Source organism: Arachis stenosperma, chromosome 2 (genome assembly GCF_014773155.1).
Source record: "Arachis stenosperma cultivar V10309 chromosome 2, arast.V10309.gnm1.PFL2, whole genome shotgun sequence".
Taxonomy (NCBI): domain Eukaryota; kingdom Viridiplantae; phylum Streptophyta; class Magnoliopsida; order Fabales; family Fabaceae; genus Arachis; species Arachis stenosperma.
In genome coordinates, this window is record NC_080378.1 from 69565097 (window position 1) to 69574585 (window position 9489).

Genomic DNA, 9489 nt, shown 5'->3' on the forward strand with positions numbered 1-9489 from the left:
TGTCGATTTTCATGGCACGCGGCCGCGTGGGTGACGCGGTCGCGTGGGAGGCCAAAGTTCCACATCACGCGGTCGCGTGAGCGACGCAGTCGCGTGGGATCAAATTATGCTAAAGGCGCGCCTCCAGCCACGCTCTCGCGTGACTCTCTGTTCAATTCTTTTCTTCCCAACGCACTAGTGACGCGGACGCATCAGCGACGCTGCCGCGTCGCGTGCGTGTTTTCCCTTTTTTTTCGTATGCAGTATGCAAAATGCAATGAATGTCATGCAAAAATTTCAGGTTCAATAAAAAAATTCAAAAACAGACTAAAATTAAAACTAAAAAGAGAACGATCATACCATGGTGGGTTGTCTCCCACCTAGCACTTTTAGTTAAAGTCCTTAAGTTGGACATTGGATGAGCTTCCTGCTATGATGGCTTATGCTTGAATTCGTCCAGAAATCTCCACCAGTGCTTGGAATGCCAGTAGCCTCCGAGATCCCAAACTAGGCATGTAAAGCCCTTAAGAAGCTTCAAACAATTCTTAGGCTCCCGGGGTGACAAATGTCAGAGCAGATTCCAGGATCCCAAATCTTGCTTTTACACCCATTTGTGTCGGGATCTGTATCTTTCCAGCTGGGTGATAAGTAATTTGAATTCTCACTGCGGCTACCAAACAGCTTCCTAGATCCATTCAGTTGAGCTTTACACCAACCTTTACGTTTAAATTTTGAGCACACAACCATGTTGAACCTTGCAGGATAAATCTTATCACTGACCATCTTCTTCTTACTCTTGATGCCACAGAGAGCTCTAAGTTGATCATCCGTCTCCAGTAGCCCATATTCAAGTGGAATTAGAAAGCTAAGGGATATGAATTTTACCCACTTGAATGCTGTGAAGGATGATGGCAACTTAGGGGGAGGTGTTTCTAATGAACGTGCAGGTTCCACTCCCTTGTGCTCTTCTTTGACAACTACCACCTCTTTGAAAGCTTCTTTGATTTTAACCTCTTCCTCTTGGTAGCTTTCTTCTAATTCAAACTCTTCTTCATTGCGCACCAAGGGCATGGGAGGTTGTGCCTCTTCTTCTTGAATCTCCATCTCTTGATTAACCTCTTCCCAGTCTTCTATTATGACATGCCTTGGAGGTTGTACACCCTCCTCAACATCAATTTCAAATACCTTGGAAGGAGGCTTTATGACTTGAATTTCCCATGGAGGTTCTGCATCTCCTAAGTCTTCAACCACTTCTTTCTCTTCAATAATTCCGGCTTCCTCTACTTGTTCCAGTACAAATTCATGCTCCTTACTGTCCACTGGAGTTTCTAATGTCTCCTTCATGCTACATTCTTCATTAGATTGTCCACATGAAGCCATGGGGGTTCCTTGAGTGTTCGAACGTCGGGAAGCTAATTGATATATTGCTTGCTCCAATTGATGAAGGGTTGCATGAAATTGATCTACTATTTCCGGGAAATGATCCCTTGACTCTTGTTCCTCCTTGATGATTACCTTTTCGTGACAACTCCCTTCAATTACTCCTTCATCTTCAAGGGTCTCTCCTACCTTCATCTTTAGTGCCTCCTCTAGCTCCTTATGAAGTATGGATTCGTGAAGATGATCCTCTCTCTCTCTTGTTCCATATCAATAGCATCATTGGGATCATCTTGCTCTTGGATTGATGGATGTGGGTGCTCTTTCATGGATGATGGTGATGGGATGGGTGGATCATTATGTGGTTGAAAAGGAAGTGCACTAGAGCTTGAGGGTTGATTGTTGAAGGTATTTGGTGGTCCGATTCGGGTGGCAAGAGCTTGTATAGTAGAGTTTAGATCGGTAAATGCTTTCTCCATGGAGGTTTGGGGTGGGTAGGAGGGTTCATTTGTTGGGAGAAAGGGTTCATGGTAGGAAGGTGGTTCATTTTGATAATGATAAGGAGATAGTGTATATTGAGCTGGTGGTTCTAAGTATGGCTCATAAGGTGGTTGGTGTGGCGGATAAGGATTAGGGTCATATGGAGGTGTTTGGTGGAAAGGGGCTTGTGAGTATGGTGGTTCAAAGTCATGTTGAGGAGAGGGTTCATAGGCATATGGTGATGGTTGTTGATAATCAAGAGATTGCTCACCATAGCCCTTGCCTTGATATGCATCACAGAATGGTTGTTGATAGTCCATTGGAGGTGGTTGTTGCCATGAGGGTTGATCAAATCTTTGTGGCTCCTCCCATCTTTGATTGTTCCAACATTGATGCCTATTCTCATTGTAATATCCTCTACCTGCAACATAATTGTAATCAGACTCATAGCCAAAGGGGTGAGAGCTTATGGTAGTAGGAGAAAATAAAAATAAAAACTAACAAAAAGAAAATATTTTGAAAAAGATATGATTTTTGAAAAATTTTTAGATAAAAATTTTAAAATAAAAATCTAAAAAAAAAAATTTTTTTGAAAAATATTTACAATAACTAATAATAAGGCACACGTTTGCAATTCTCCGGCAACGGCGCCATTTTGATGAGAGAACTTTTGCGTGGTCTAGAATTCAGAATAAATTCCCGTTGCAAGTATAGCTTCTAAACCAACAAAAGTCCTTTCATACAAACGTTTTGTTTGTCACTTAAGCAAACCCAATAAAATTAATAACCGAGTATTTAAACCTCGGGTCGTCTTCTCAATGAATTGCAGGGAGGTATGTTCTTATTATTGGTTATGAAAAAGTGTGTTTTGGGGTTTTGGATTAAGGTAAAAAGTTAGTTGAATGAAAAGTAAAATAAAATAATAATAACTGTAAAATAAACCTTTTGCAAGGTACAAGAACTGGAAGTTCTATCTTTATCAATTGTGATGAGAATTGGATTTTAATCCCACTTAGTTAACCTTTATTAAACAAAGGAAGGTCAAGTGGACTAATTAATTTGATACCTAAAGTCCTAGTCTTTCCTTTGGAAAGGCTAGAGTTATTGGAACTCAAATTAATTAGCAACTCCCAATTTCAACCACTGCTTTATTTGACAGCTCAAGCGTCACCAATTACTCAACCAAAGCCAAAAGGGAAAAATCCAAATTATTTATATTGTAAATAAAAGAAACAAATCATAGATCTGAAAATACCTCAAATTATATTAAATATAAAATCAATCCAAACATAAAGAGCTCATAAACTAGATTGAGAAAATAAAAGGAATATTGAACCTGTGATTGAAGAAGATGAATTCCTAATCCTAATCCTAATCCTAAGAGAGAGGAGATAACCTCTCTCTCTAAAAACTACATCTAATCCTAAAATTATGAATTATGAAAAGCATGATGATGAATGGATGCATTCCCCCACTTTATAGCCTCTAATATGTGTTTTTCGGGTCAAAAACTGGGTCAAAAATAGCTCAAAAATCGCCCCCTGTGTATTCTGGTACGTTCAGGTCGCGGGCAAGTGACGCGGAGGCATCGCCCACGCGGTCGCGCGGATTGAAGTTCGCAGCTGCGACGCGTCCGCATGGATCACGCGTTCGCGTCATCTAGCATCATGGCAACTATGGCATATTATATATCAAATCGAAGCCCTAGACGTTAGCTTTCCAACGCAACTAGAACCGCGTCGTTTGGACCTCTGTAGCTAAAGTTATAGTCGTTTGAGTGCGAAGAGGTCAGGCTGGACAGCTTAGCAGTTTCTCCAACTTCTTGTATTCCTTCCACTTTTGCATGCTTCCTTTCCATCCTCCAAGCCATTCCTGCCCTATAATATCTGAAAACACTTAACACACATATCAAGGCATCTAATGGTAATAAGAGAGGATTAATAATAAGCAAATATAAGATCAAGGAAGCATGTTTTCAATCATAGAACAAAATCAGGAAGGAAAATGTAAAACATGCGAATTGTATGAATAAGTGAGTAAAGAGTTGATAAAAACCACTCAATTGAGCATAAGATAAACCATAAAATAGTGGTTTATCAACCGACCAGCGTTACGGGGAACGCCCAGCATCTAACCGCGTCGCCTACCCCTTCCAAGTTCATCCTTGCTTCAAAGGCTGTGACATGCTCCTGGGGGTCCTTGGTCCCATCATACCTCATGTCCGTCGGCTTGTCAAAGTTTCTCGGGAGCCGGACCTTGAGGATTGACGGGTGAAAAGGGGTCGCTCCCATGATAACGGGGTCTTCCTGTCTCTAGGCCTCCTCTTTCTGGGACCCCTAACGGCTTTTTCGACCTGCTTCGAGTGGGTCTGGATGTTGCTTGTGTGCGCGCCTCCTCGTGCCTCGTCAGGCTTCTACCCTGGCTGTCTTGTGCGCGAGAGGGGGAGCGGGTGTGGGCGTGGAACTGGCTTGCGCTGCCGTGTGAGTGGCTGGTGTTTTCATGGGATTGGCCCCTCACCGCCAACTCCCGCTTGATGTTTTGTACTCTGTGCCTGAGTTCCTGCATGATCTTGGCGCTGCCGGCTCCGATTCCCTCGAAGGGGCGCCTTTCGGGGGTCTGGGTATACATTTGGTTGGGTTGAACAGATAATCTCGGGTGTTCGGCAGCGCGGGCTGTCGAGCTCGCTCTGCTTAAACGGGCCCCGCCTTCTTCGTGGAGCTCCTCCGAAGTGATGGGTCACTCCATGTCCGCGCTGGGATCTCCACAGACGGCGCCAATATTCGTTACCTGGTTATCTCGGGTTGTTGGTGGGTGATGAGCTGGAGAGGGGGAGATCCCAAACTGGCGTGGAGTGAGGGAAACTGCGTGTGCTGGCGACGTTGGAGGCTGAGCGGAACGGGGGGGATGGCAACCTGCAAGGACACTCTGACGCTCAAGTCAGAGTCCGTACTGGAGGGTGGCAGAATTAGGTAAGGGTGTGACTTACCTTGGGGGGAGAACTGTCCTTTCCCCTTATATACCGTGTTGGGTGGGCTTATTAATGTTCAGCCCATTGATGGGGGATCTGTGAGCTGTCGCTTTCCACGTGAGCGAGTCGTCCCGTACTTCGGGCCGGGACGTTGGGTACCGACCCTAAGGGCATCGACCCGAGTGGTAGCGCGCTTTGGGTGGCAAGTCGGTCGAACCCCGAGTCGGGTGTTTAGAGGCCGACCCAGGAAACCTTTTTGCTGGTGTTTCAGGCCTGGGTGGGATAATGCCCCGACCCGGCGACTTCTTGGGCTAGACTTTGGTAGTCCGTAACAATTTTTTATCTTATGTTTTGGTGTTCTTTTTTGGAATTTGATTTTTTTTAAAGAAGAATTAAGATTTGTGTAATAAATAATAAAAGGTAAATTAAAATAAAAAAGATAATTAATAATAATTAATTTTATATTTTTTAAAAAATAAAATTTAAATAACCAATAATTAATAACAATTAATTAGTACAGAATGCAGTTTAAATATGTTTGTTGGTTATGCTCCTCTTGTTTACTAACAAAGTTCTTTTTAGATAATAATATGTGACAAAGTATTTTGATACATCATCATCTAATTAATAAAAAGACTAATTTAATTTATTTTTGTATAATTTTTTAAGAACTCATTTAACATATTTGATCATTCGAGAAACAAATTAATGCACACCTGATCTTTTAAAGATCATTTTTATCGTTAATTTATAGTCAATAAAATATATTTAAGAATTCTAATTTAATACATACTACTACTAGGAAGATCTTCTGTAACCATAGTTTAATAAAGTATATTTATGAATTTTGATTTACTACATAGTACTAGGGATTTTTTATTTTAATAAATTAAATAAGGTATTTACTTTAGTACGATGATAAATTTATACGTATCAAAATAAAAATATAGACAAATTAGAACACAATATGTAAATTTTGTTTTTCACGTCAATAATTAATTTTTTAAATACATATCATATCAATGATTTTAATACTAAATCACCCTTATACTTTAATAAAAATAAAAATAAATTTAATTTAATTTTTACAAAAAGACTTAAATATTTTTTTTATTGGACAAAAACACCCTAATTCTTTAATTTAATCAAAATGCAATTAACTTTAGTTTTATCATTTTAAATCTAAATCAATTTAAAAATCAAAACCAAAATACATTTCATTATTCATATATACTAAAAAATTGCTTTGGTTATCATGAACCCTAATCTAATCTCTCCTACCCCTTTCATACCAAAAAGAAAAATATATCTAAAAAATTATTCTTCTTCTTTGTATACCAATCTACTGATAAAGAGCAACCTTATCCTTTATCTCTACTAGACAGCAGCAGTCTATCCTCAATTTCTCACCCTCTCCCTTCCTCATCGGATTCTGCCATTGCCCTTTCTCTCCTGATCTCGACTTAGTCATTGATCAATTCAATGCTTCCTGTAGGTCCTACTCTTTTTCGCTTGTGCATCGATGCTTCACCTTCTGCCCCAACGATTCCCAGGTGATTCTCTTTCCCTCTCTCATTTGATTCTCCACGCCAGTGTGCTTCTAATTCTAGCTGAGCTTACTGCCTTAATATGTTCAATTTTGAGGGATTGAGTCCAGATGAATTGTTTAGTTTTGGAAATGTTTTTATTATAGGTATCAATTTACTGTTTTGATTTTCTTAGTATTACATAGTGTAACACCCTACCATACTTAATCTTATGCTTAAGTCATAAGATTGGGATAGTAAGGTATTACGACCTCTAAGAATAGTATATATATATATATATATATATATATATATATATATATATATATAATAATAATAATAATAATAATAATAATAATAATAATAATAATAATAATAATAATAATAATAATAATAATAATAATAATAATAGAGAAAATGATACTTAACTAGGAGCCTTGAAATAGGAGTAAAACAAAATCACAAAATAAAAAGCGCAACGCTCAGGAAAGGATTACTTGCGTGCTAAGAAACCTAATAGGAACATGATAAAGATAAGCAAAAGAATAAAGGAAAGCCAAGGAAACAGCATAATTAGCCCCTGACTCAGCCTACGCAGCTAAGGCTGGCCTATATATATATATATATATACACACTATTTCTACAGTACAAGTTGATATGATTGTAAAATTGGTGATTACATAAATTTCAAGATTAAAGACTAATCCTCCCCTAGGTCAATTCCAAAGCAGTCGTCTTCATTCTGGTTATAACCGGAAGATTCTGCTGATGAGGTTGGATCTTCTTTGTGTTTTTTATCCTCTTCGATCATTTGCATGATTTGCAGAAGATGTTTTGTTAGAGTTTCTTTTGATTATATATATATATATATATATATATATATATATATATATATATATATATATATATATATATATATATATATATATATATATATATATATATATATATATATAACATACATAGGTATCTCTAAAACACACCAAAATATCAAAATAAACTCCTATCTCTCCCTGAACCTCTAAGAGGAGCAGCATACATAAGTTACTTGGAGAATAAGCTAAATACATATATACATATATACAAATAGAAAATCAAAATACACCCAAGGACTACTTCGCTTCCCAGGATCCAGACGCCTAGCGAGGAGCCTCTCGACCTGCATTTGAAAAATAACAATACAATATGGAATGAGAATTGGAGGTTCTCAGCATGGTAAAAGTGCCACGCATATAATAAATAAGGTCCTGAGAATGCCATAGGCAATCCTAGAACTTCATTATTCAATTATCCAACTTAATTACTAAACAAAAATCATAAACAGGGGTAGGTATTCTAAATCCACCTAACTTACTCAATTTCAATCCACACCTATCACCAAACCATTTCTCCATTTCCTCCATCCCTCAATCATCCATAATGGAACAAGAACAAACAACCAAATAAGTTCAAGTACAAGTAATGAACAGATAATACAAGTAGCAGGTGATATATATCAATTAGGCATTCCCAATTAAGGCATAGCAAACAAAGCACACATATGCATATGATGAATGTCTATCCTACTGGCCGTGAGCTCACGTGTCGGTTATTTTGCCAGAACCCGACACATCTGGTAGCTAACCCAGACATTGGTCTCTAGGTTGTGCATCTCTAGGAGGATCATAAACGAAAGAGAGTGTTTTTCCACATCGAAGAAGTGTGCCTTTCCACCTTACAATCAGAGAAGAATGTGGGGAAAATAATACGAAGAAGAGTGCCTTTTCACCTTCCCCACATCTGCATCACGACAAGAGAGGGAACTTCTGTCCTCAACTTGCCATATCGACCATTTCGGCCACACACAGTCATTCCCAAATCTCATCATTTATCATCATCATTTCCTTACATTCGTTCTTTTTAGTCATAACAACATGTATTCATTTAGCTTTCACATCATTCTCTTATAATTCATCACGTTTACCTTTTCCGGGTCCCGACCAAACCATTTATCAAACTCTTCTCAACCTCTTTAATATCGAATAATCTTAAAATCACCCCAACTCTAACATTAAATCAATCACATCACACGAAGATTAAACTTTAACTTCTCGAACCCATGACTATCACTAAGACATCCTCGACACTCTATTTTCTTTTCTATTTTTAATATAACAAATGAACTTGGAATTGTGCAAACTTTGTGTTCAGGCGTTCATCATCAAAGATAATAATTTTCTTATTTTTCTAGCCTTAGGAATAAAGGAAAAACTGTGACTACTCTGCAGTGCATAAAACCAGAAAAACAGCAACAGCATGTGATATTCGAAATTCAATTAAAATCTAAGTTAAATTCAATGACTTTAAAAATTAATGTAGTTAAACTTTACTCATCCAGGTTTCTTTCTCAATTGGTTCTGAGTTAATACCATTTTTAATGAAGAAGTTACATTACCTGGAAGTTAAGTAAAAATGAGTCAACATCTGTTTTAGAAACCAACAAACTTAGTACCTTTCAATTTGAATAACTTTTATTACAAAACTCAAATTAAGTTAAATTTTGGTTTGGGAACTCCTAGCTCATACAGGAACAAGTGTGTCTTGGTTGCAACCAATTGCTATTCAATTCTAAGAGTTACAAGCATTGGAAGTTGGTGCATAACTTGCTGAAATCTGTTTCTTTTCAGCTTTGACCACCAATATTCAAAAATTCACAACTCCCAATCCTCAACTCTTAAAATTCTGAAGTTTTAGAGAAATAAAGCAAGTTAATCAAGGTTTATAACAAAATTAGTTTCGCTCCAAAACTCAACTCGTAGAAGTTGCAGCAAGACAAATAAGTTGCTGCCCTATTTGACCTTTTCTGCTGCTAGACAGATTTAACAACCTAACTTTAAAAATTTGCCATAAATTGTATATTTAACAAAAAGGTCCCAAATTTTTTATTTTAGTTTCTTATATTCCCAAGTTTAGTCCAAACTTGGTCTCATACAATTCCGATAATTACATAATTAGTTACAGCATATGCAATACCACCACAACCCAACTCTACATTCTTATTAACAAACACCAATCCTAATCCATCATAAATAAATATAAGAGCACACCATTAATAACTTCCACACCTCATAATTCTAATATATATCCACCAACAAATCTTTTCCAACAACATTACAAGGC